At 35.8% G+C, this 8,947-nt stretch overlaps 1 pseudogene across 1 annotated transcript; it reads right to left on the bottom strand.

Moving 5' to 3' along the window:
* Positions 1 to 232: 232 nt before the first annotated feature.
* LOC143574174 (isocitrate dehydrogenase [NAD] regulatory subunit 1, mitochondrial-like) lies at positions 233 to 6,771 on the bottom strand (annotated as a pseudogene). The gene is made up of 4 exons (XR_013142544.1): positions 6,369 to 6,771; positions 3,962 to 4,201; positions 3,080 to 3,158; positions 233 to 605 (listed from the first exon to the last, which is right to left on the bottom strand). The product of XR_013142544.1 is annotated as an isocitrate dehydrogenase [NAD] regulatory subunit 1, mitochondrial-like (transcript).
* Positions 6,772 to 8,947: the final 2,176 nt, after the last annotated feature.

Genomic DNA, 8,947 nt, shown 5'->3' with positions numbered 1-8,947 from the left:
GACTCCAGCATCTTGAAAACCGCCAATCTAAGGCTTCTTGTTTCATCACAACTTATAGCATAAACGATGCAAAACACAAACTTTTAAACGCACTCTATAAGACACAAAAAGATGACTATGCTTAGCTTCAATTTTGCTACACTAATAATTGCCTCGATGTAACATCCCATCGGTTCAAATCCGCAAAAATAAATACATGACGATAGAATATCATGATCAGTTCTTATTCAAAAGTATTCCCGCCACAAAGGTCAAGTTATTCACAAAGAAATTCGAATCTCCAAAGAAGCACAAAACCCGTATAAAGCAGCAAAACAATGAAAACATCTATCAATCAAGCTTAGCAATGACAGCATCAACAACTTCCTGAGTAGTACTGTTCCCGCCAAGATCTTTTGTTCGGTATTTTCCCTCCAAGATCACACGTTTCACAGAGTTTTCAAGTCGGTCTGCAAATGAAGGGAATTGAAGATGTCTAAGCATCATGGCTGATGACAGAAGCAATGCAAGTGGATTTGCAGTCTTTCTTTCAACAAATTTCTGTTTTCCAACGTTTCCCGCTGATGCACCTTGCTCGAATACCGCATGATCCGCCCCCACATTACCTGCAAATTATCCCAATTTAAATTATTATTTTTTTTATTAAATACAAAGGCATACTGTATAACCAGTCTTGAGTAGGGCTGTAAATGATCCGAACAACAGTTCATAAACCATTACATGGGAAGTTCATTTATGTTCGTTTATTTAATAAATTGTTCTTTCAGTTAAACGAACAAACATGAACACATCCAGTCCGTTCATTTATGTTCGTGAATGTTCGTTTATTTAAAATTGTTCATGTCCGTTCGTTTATGTTACTTTACGATTGTTTAAGTTCGTTCGTTAATATATCATTAGAAAAATATTTTGCCCCATTACAACTTAGTCTGGTTTTAATAACTTTTTTGACCCAAGACATTGTTCTTCACATTACTTTAACTAGTTTTAGCTCAGTTAGAGCATTCACATCCCATTCTCTATTTTGCTCTTCGTATGTAAATTATAAAGAAAAGTGCTAACATACTTCTACAGTCTACATCCCATTTTCTAGATCTCTAAATTATATAGTAGAGAGTAATCGTAACTCCATATATTTGATAGGTTACTATTCATCACTCTCAACTTGTTGTGAGCGTATAAGAAAGAAAAAATAATTTAGAAAATGTTTGTCCGTAAAATGGAGATAGAGATGGAAAATGGGATGTAGGAGGTTTATAAAATATAAACCAAATTTAGAGAAACATGTGTTTTTTAGGTGAATTAAGCATTTGCATCCCATTCTCTAAATTATATAAAAAAGTATAACAAAAGTAACCCCCACATCTCATTCGCTAAAAATAGAGGTATGTTTTAGAGAAGTTAATCTTCTTCTCTAATAAAGCCAACTCTTTATAAATTTATGTGAGTGTATGAAAAAGAGGAAAATAATAACATGCGTATTTGTGAGTATTATAGAGAAAGAGAATGGGATGTGATATGTTTTAAAAAAATAAACAAATTTTAGAGACAAAACATGTTTTTATTTGTTAAAGACAAAATTACAAATTTTGTCCTTTAAACATGGTCAGTATATGGACCGGGTCCTTTAAAAAGTTTACTTTCATTCTGTGTCCTTTAAATGACAAAGTGGCTCGTTTTTTGTCCTTTAACTTAGTGTCTGTCTAAAAAGCTAGTTAAGTCTTGGCATGTGAGGGCAATATGGTAATTTCAATCCTTTAATATTAAAATATAATAATATTAAATATAATAACATCTACAAATCTTATTTTTATACGACAGGCTTTGAACCGTCGTCTACAGTCATCTTCCCTATATCCGGCAACCAGTAGCATCAACCACCACCGTCTCCGGTCATCTTCTCCGGTGATCACCATCTCCTGTTATTGTCTCCACCGAAACCACTTGCCCTAGCACTACCGATCCCTCTCCGACGACAAGCTCCCGACGGAACTCTTCCACCAAGGGTTCTGAAGATAAAAGAACACCTCACCAAACTACTCATTCATTTTCCCAATTCTAAACTCAAAACCCTAATTCTCCAGTGGCATCTGATATTCCGATTCAACCTCCACACCACCATCCCCCGAAGAAGAAGAACCAGAATTTGCTGCCTGAAAACATAATTCCATCGTCAATCGAAAATCAATCTCTGCGCCACAATCCTCGTCACAGATCTGCCACCAACCACCTAAAACCTATCATCTTTCTTCACAGATCCCAAATTTCTGCAAAGAAATTCCACCAAGGAATCTTTTTCGGCTTTCTAGCAGACCAACATCACCGTGCCTCACTACCACCACCGGAGAATAAGGATTTGTCTGTTTCTGATTTTGACCTGTTTAGGTTTTTGTAGGAAGTTAATGAGGGTGATAGTGGTTTTCGGCGAAGAGGGTTGCAAGCAGAAGAGGGCAAGAAGTTGGCGATGGTTGTTGTCGGGTGTTGGTAGTGGTGGATGGTGGCAGTCTGATGTTTGAAGATAAAAGGAGATGGTGATTGGGTATTTAATTTTTTTATCATATATATCTAAATTAAAAGAAGGGTTATGCATTACATGAAATTACAAAATTGCCCATCACATGCATTGCGCATGGTACAATTTAACTGGTTTTTTGGATGGACGCTAAGTTAAAGGACAAAAAACGAGACACTTGTCATTTAAAGAAGAAAGAATGAAAGTAAACTTTTTAAAGGACCCTATCCACATATTAACTATATTTAAAGGACAAAATTTGTAATTCTGTCTTTGTTAAATTATACAGATATAGAAAATGGGATGTGAATGCTCTTATGTTAATTTATCTATGCTCAGTTATGTTCGTTCGTTTTCGTTCGTGAACAATACTGTTAACGAACGAGCAATAAACAAACATCAACGTGTTCCTCTTTTTAACAAACGATCAAAAACAAGAGAGCTAGTTTGTTTTAACTGTTCGTGTTAGATCGTTTGTCTGATTAAAGTTAAACGAACAAACACAAGCATACTCCGTTCGTGTTTGCTCGGTTCCTTTACAAGGCTACATGACGGTAAAGTACAAACCTCCAGGCATGACACCAGTGCCGCCCGCAATACCAGCAGCAGTATTTGCCACTAAATTTTCATAAAGATTAGGAGTCACCTACAAACAAAAATCTCAGTTTTCAAATTTTTGTACATCATTAAACCTTTTATAAATAAGAATTAATTATAATTACAAACGAATTATATGGTATAATAATAGTAATAAGCTAAATGTTTTAGATAAAACTGTTACAAAATTGTTAGCATTAAAAACAATGAGCAGCTTTCAGCCCACTTGACCCATTTAAAACTTTTGATTTAACCCGCTTGCAATAAGCACACAGCCCAAACTGATTCAATTATAAACAAATATAGCACAAGTGTTAGAAAATACAAAATTATGACAGCAATAATCCTAATGTTTGAATAAAATGTTTGTTGTGTGCATTAAAAAAAAAACTTGTAGCTTTCAGCCTGTTTGACCCATTTAAACTTTTGATTTGGCCCGTTTGCGATAAAACACACAATCCAAATCGATCTGTTATAAAACCTTACAGCACAAGAGTTAGGAAAAACCAATATTAAGACAGTAATAATCAAAATGTTGGAATAAAAAACTACTTTGGACAGCTTTCAGCCAGTTTCACCTGTTTGAAACATTCGATTTGACCCATTTGCGACAAAACACACAACCCGAAATGAAATTATGTATAAATACAGAACATGTGTTACAAAAACAATATTATGACAGTAACAAATCCAAACGTTTGAATAAAACTGTTAGAAGGTTGTGTGCATTAAAAAGATTACTTTGGAAAGCTTTCAGCCCATTTTACCCATTTCACACAACCCAAATCGAATTGATTATAACTAAATATAGCGCAAGGGTTGGTTAAAACAACTTGGCGAAGAATTACTAACCATAACATCGAATTGTTCCGGCTTAGAAACGAGCTGCATGCAGCAGTTATCTACAATAATTTCATTGTATTTAATGCTGGGATACTTGCTTGCTATTTCTCTGCATGATTCCAGAAACAAACCGTCTGCCAGTTTCATGATATTTGCTTTGTGTACAGCTGTCACTGTTTTCCGGTTGTTGAGGTAAGCATACTCAAAAGCATATTTTGCAATACGTTCTGAGCAAAACTTTGTGATTACCTGGCCATTATTAGAAGATACTTGAGATCATTATATAAATGAATATACATTATCAATATACATAAGGATCAGGTTAACCGTCTACCAAAAGGGGTTCATCAAAGATAGAGAAAAATGACTCGTACCCTCATAATTGACCCCCCCCCCCCCACCCCAAAATAACACATCTTTTGACACAATTTTGCCTTAATCAAGTTGCAATGTACCAAAGGGTAAAATTGTAAACAACAAATGTAATTCATTTATAAACAGTCAAATGCACAATAAAAATATTCCCAGAAAGTGCAAACCATGTGATAATACTGTTTTGTTTGTATTTTCTTTCTAAAAGAGAAGAAACTGAATATGATTTATACATTCTCATTTATATCTTTGTATGTGAAGTCTCTTCGTTACATATAGGCCGGAACAAGGCATCCTTTTCTTCTATTCCACAAAGTTCAAGCTGGACGTGATTTTGGCTATTGATGTATCACTGCTTGTTCGATAGAAAATTACATGCATATACCAACGTGGAGCTTGACTTTGGAAAAGGTATTGCAAAAAAGTAAGATTATTAAATACTGGGATGCATTAATAGTTTGAAGAAATTCCACATTCGTAAAAGCATGTTCCTTTTTATCAAACAAGCATAATACATCAATATCCATCATCATGTTCAGTGGGAACTTCATGAGGTATAGAAGAAAAAGCATACCAATTTCAGGCATATGTAATAAAGATACACTCAAACATGCAAAGTCATAAATGAGAACTTAAAAAGTAACAAGATCTAAAATTAAGAAATCAAAATTATTACCCTACAAAATGTCAGCATTTTCTCTGTTTTAATAGGCTTAAAATATAATAAATAAGCAAATGATGCAGAGAACTACTGAACATTTCTTAGAGATTTCACAATAAACAATGCCAATGTAATAGGAAATTTGAGAGAAATAGAGTAGCACGACCCAAAGTGTCCTCTTTTCTTTGTTTTTAGTTCAATTATAGAATTTTGTAAGAATGAATGTAATTACCAAAACTCAACTTTAGGTTTACTAACCACTAGCCAGCTAATGCCCCATAAAAGGAAAAACGTGAAGCTACAAATGAAATGAAAAAGTTCTGTTTCATTCTTCTAAAGCAATTAATCACGAACACATCAATCTATAAAACTTAAACCCAAAGCTGCTAATGCCCCATAAAAGAAAAAACGTGAAGCTACAAATGAAATGAAAATTTTCTGTTTCATTCTTCTAAAGCAATTAATCACGAATACATCAATCTATATAACTTAAACCCAAAGCTCTACACAAGTTCTTTAAAGCACCATCAAAGCAACCCGAACTTGTAAGAAAATTACATTTTCTCGTAGAACAGTCCATTCAGTGTCTATCATCTCCTTCACCACAATTTCTTTCACAACCTAAATTAAGTTCACCTGGAATCTATACTTAGCATAGTTATCAAAGACGCTAGGCGCACTCAAGGTGAAAGTGAAGGCCTAAGAAAGAAAAAATGCACCTAAATAAAAAAGATTAAAATATATTATGTATTAGAAAAATTTAATCCTATTCTTCATATAAAATAAAAAAAAGCTATTATATAGCAATCAATATCATCTAAACAGCACCAAAAGTTCCAAAAGAGTCAAGATTCAAATGCAATTCCAAAACTTGAATAACAAAACGTTTAAAGCACCAAAAGTTCAAAACATGAAAACCAAAACTTCAAAAAGTAATAAACACAGTAAAGCCTCAAATGATCGTTGTTCTTAAGCTTGACCTGCCATCAATACCAATAACGGTTTTGCAAACTTCAAGAAGTGAGGGCCTAGGAACTAGAAGCTCATATATTAAGCCTCGCCTGAAAATGGGCCTATGTGCAGGAAGCAAGCGCTTTTAATAACTATGATGCTTAGAACTGGCTAAATCGTTATTCATCATAAACACACAATTGTCATTCTGACATCATCAATGTATTTCACCCATAGCAAGTTAGCAGCAACAACAAACACATCAAACCCCTGGAATTAGCACCGGATCATTCTATCCGCACTTAATCGGACAAATATTCGTGTTCGTGTTCTTTCGCTTAAAAAATGAACATGTTCATATTCGTTTGTTTAAAATCTAAAGTAACAGTTCACGAACATAAACGAACGAGCATAACTGAACTAAAAAACTACCTTAAGACTCTCGACAACGCCGAACAACCTCATGTTCCAGGCCAGCATACTCCCCTTCGGTATTCTCCCTAATAACCACAATATCCACATTCTCATGGCGCGTAACCAACCCGGGCAAATTAAAACAATTCACAAGCGAGGCGTACAGATCAAGCTCCTTCCTCAACTGCACATTCAAGGAACTCACACCGCCGCCCATCGGCGTATTCAAGCCGCCTTTCAAACACACCTTATTCCTCCTGATCGAATCCAAAACCTCAGACGGAATGCTCTTCATGTCGCCGTGAACCTCGAACTTCTCGAAGTAAATCTGCGCGTGCATCGCCTCCATGACCTGCTCGACAGCTCCGGTGACGAGAGGGCCGATGCCGTCGCCGGGTCGGGGCATGTAGGTGACGGATCGGGTGGTGGTGGGGTGCTAGTGGAGTAATTGCTTCAGGATCGGGAGAGTACGACGGGCCATTGGTGGTTGATTCGATTAGATTAGGGTTTGGGAAAAGAGTTTTCTGCCGAGTAGAATAGAATAATTAATTGCAGGAAGAGAAGAATTGACTTTTTAATAATGTAATTTAGTCGCTGAAAAGGCAAAACTGGAGTGGGATCAAGTTATGGCTCCTACCGAATTCGGGGGGCTTAGGATAGGACGTAAATATCTCGTTACTCGCTAAATGGTGGTGGTTTAAAAAAGAAAAAGGAAGATTGTGGTGGAAGGTGATTTGGGGTATTCATCATTCGCCGAGGTCTTGTAATGCTATTCCGTCTAAGTTGTCGAGTCCGTGCCCTTGGAATCAAATTGTAAAAATTGATTCGAGGTTGATGGAGGTGGGGATTGACATTAATAATGGCCTTCAGAGTATGGTAAATAATGGACAAAAGACTTGGTTTTGGCAGATTTGTGGTGAGGGGCTGCCCCTTTATGCAAACAATTCCCCAAACTTTTTTCTTTAGAAAGATCCAAGGATTGTGTCGTGTCGGACCGGTTATTTATGTTTGACGGTTGAGTGTGTGGGCAGTGGGCTTGGAATCGGGCTCCATCAGGTATCGAAGAGGTGAAGGAGTTGAGAAACCTTTTACATTTATGCTCAGTTGTGCAAATTAACACAGGGGTTGATAATGTGTTTTGGAAGGGAGGGGTATTGGAGGACTTTTCTGTTAAGAATATCAAAGAATTGATTTCGGTGAATACATATAAAGGTCCCGACTTTGTTTTTGAGTGGACCCGATTGGTTCCTAAAAAAGTTAGTGTGCTGGCTTGGCGGGCGGGACTTGCCCGGTTACCGACGTTCAATGCCTTAAAAAGAATAAACATTCCGGTTGAGTCGAATCTGTGTCCATTTTGGGGTGAAATAAAGGAGACGGCTGGACACATTTTCATCTCGTGTAGTCTGGCTCAATCCATGTGGAGTGTTTTAGCTCAGTGGTGTAAGGTTCTCGTTTTTTTCTTGTTTAGCTTTCAAGATTTGTTAAATGTCCACAAGTTCTTGAGGCTTTCGAAAGGAAAGGCTACAGTTTTTTTATGCGGTATGTCTTATTGTGACGTGGTGTTTCTGGAAAAACAGGAATGCCATTGTCCATCATGGGGTTCCGGTGAACCTATCTAAGTTGGTTGAAGAAATTAAAGTGCTTGGCTTTCTCTGGATAAAAAATAAGGGAAAAAGGGAGATCTAATTTGGGAAGATTGGCGTCGGTTTATTGTATAATCTTGTTTGTTTGTTTTGGTTGGTTTGGTTTGGGGTTGTATTTCCGTCTAGCTTCTTGCTAGTTTTATATAATTAATTTTGTTGATCGTTCAAAAAATAATAATAATAATAATAATAATAATAAAAGTTTCTGATTGAAAATTATAACAATTATTATTGGTTGGGAGAGAAATGAGAATTCATGTCTACGAGCTTAAGGTTTATGGTGGGAGCACGCTAGGGACGATCAGAAAACTGAATTAATTGAATCGAAACCGAATTAACTGAAAAAATCATATCGAAAAAACCGAACCAAAGCATTAACCGAAGGTTAATTTTTTGTTTTTTTTTTTTTGAAAAACCGAAATTTCGGTTTCGACTTGGTTATCCATTTCTAAAAAACCGAAATAACCGAACCGAACCGATTGATGATGATAAATATTATCAAGATGATGAGTAATAGATTAAACTTTTAAGATAAATAAATAAGATGATGAATGAAAATCGAGACTAAACTTTTAATTCTTTCTAATTTTTAAACTCTATTTAGCAACTGTGTATTAGTATAGTTCCACGTAACATGTGAGTTGAATTCAATATATATGTGGACTGTTGTACTCTAACACGTTCTTATACAAGCTTAAAATATGCATATTCATCTTTTATTTTTTATTTTTTATTTTTTTTGCAATGTCAACACATAATTGAAAAAAAAAACCAAAAAAAAAACAAACTGAACCGAAATTAACCGAAAACCCAAAAAACGGAAAACCGAACTGTTTGCATATTCAAATAACCGATTACTTCGGTTTCGGTTTGGGGTTCGCCTAATAACCAAACTGTGCTCAGCCCTAGAGCATATTGGGCCCCTCAAACGTATAATGACTTAATTGAGTTCAT

This window comes from Bidens hawaiensis, unplaced genomic scaffold, assembly GCF_021521415.1.
Source record: "Bidens hawaiensis isolate Kalapana, Puna unplaced genomic scaffold, B.hawaiensis_p1.1 tig00026856_1, whole genome shotgun sequence".
Lineage (NCBI taxonomy): Eukaryota > Viridiplantae > Streptophyta > Magnoliopsida > Asterales > Asteraceae > Bidens > Bidens hawaiensis.
The sequence above is the reverse complement of the archived record's forward strand: the minus strand, read 5'-3'. Positions and strand labels throughout refer to the sequence as shown.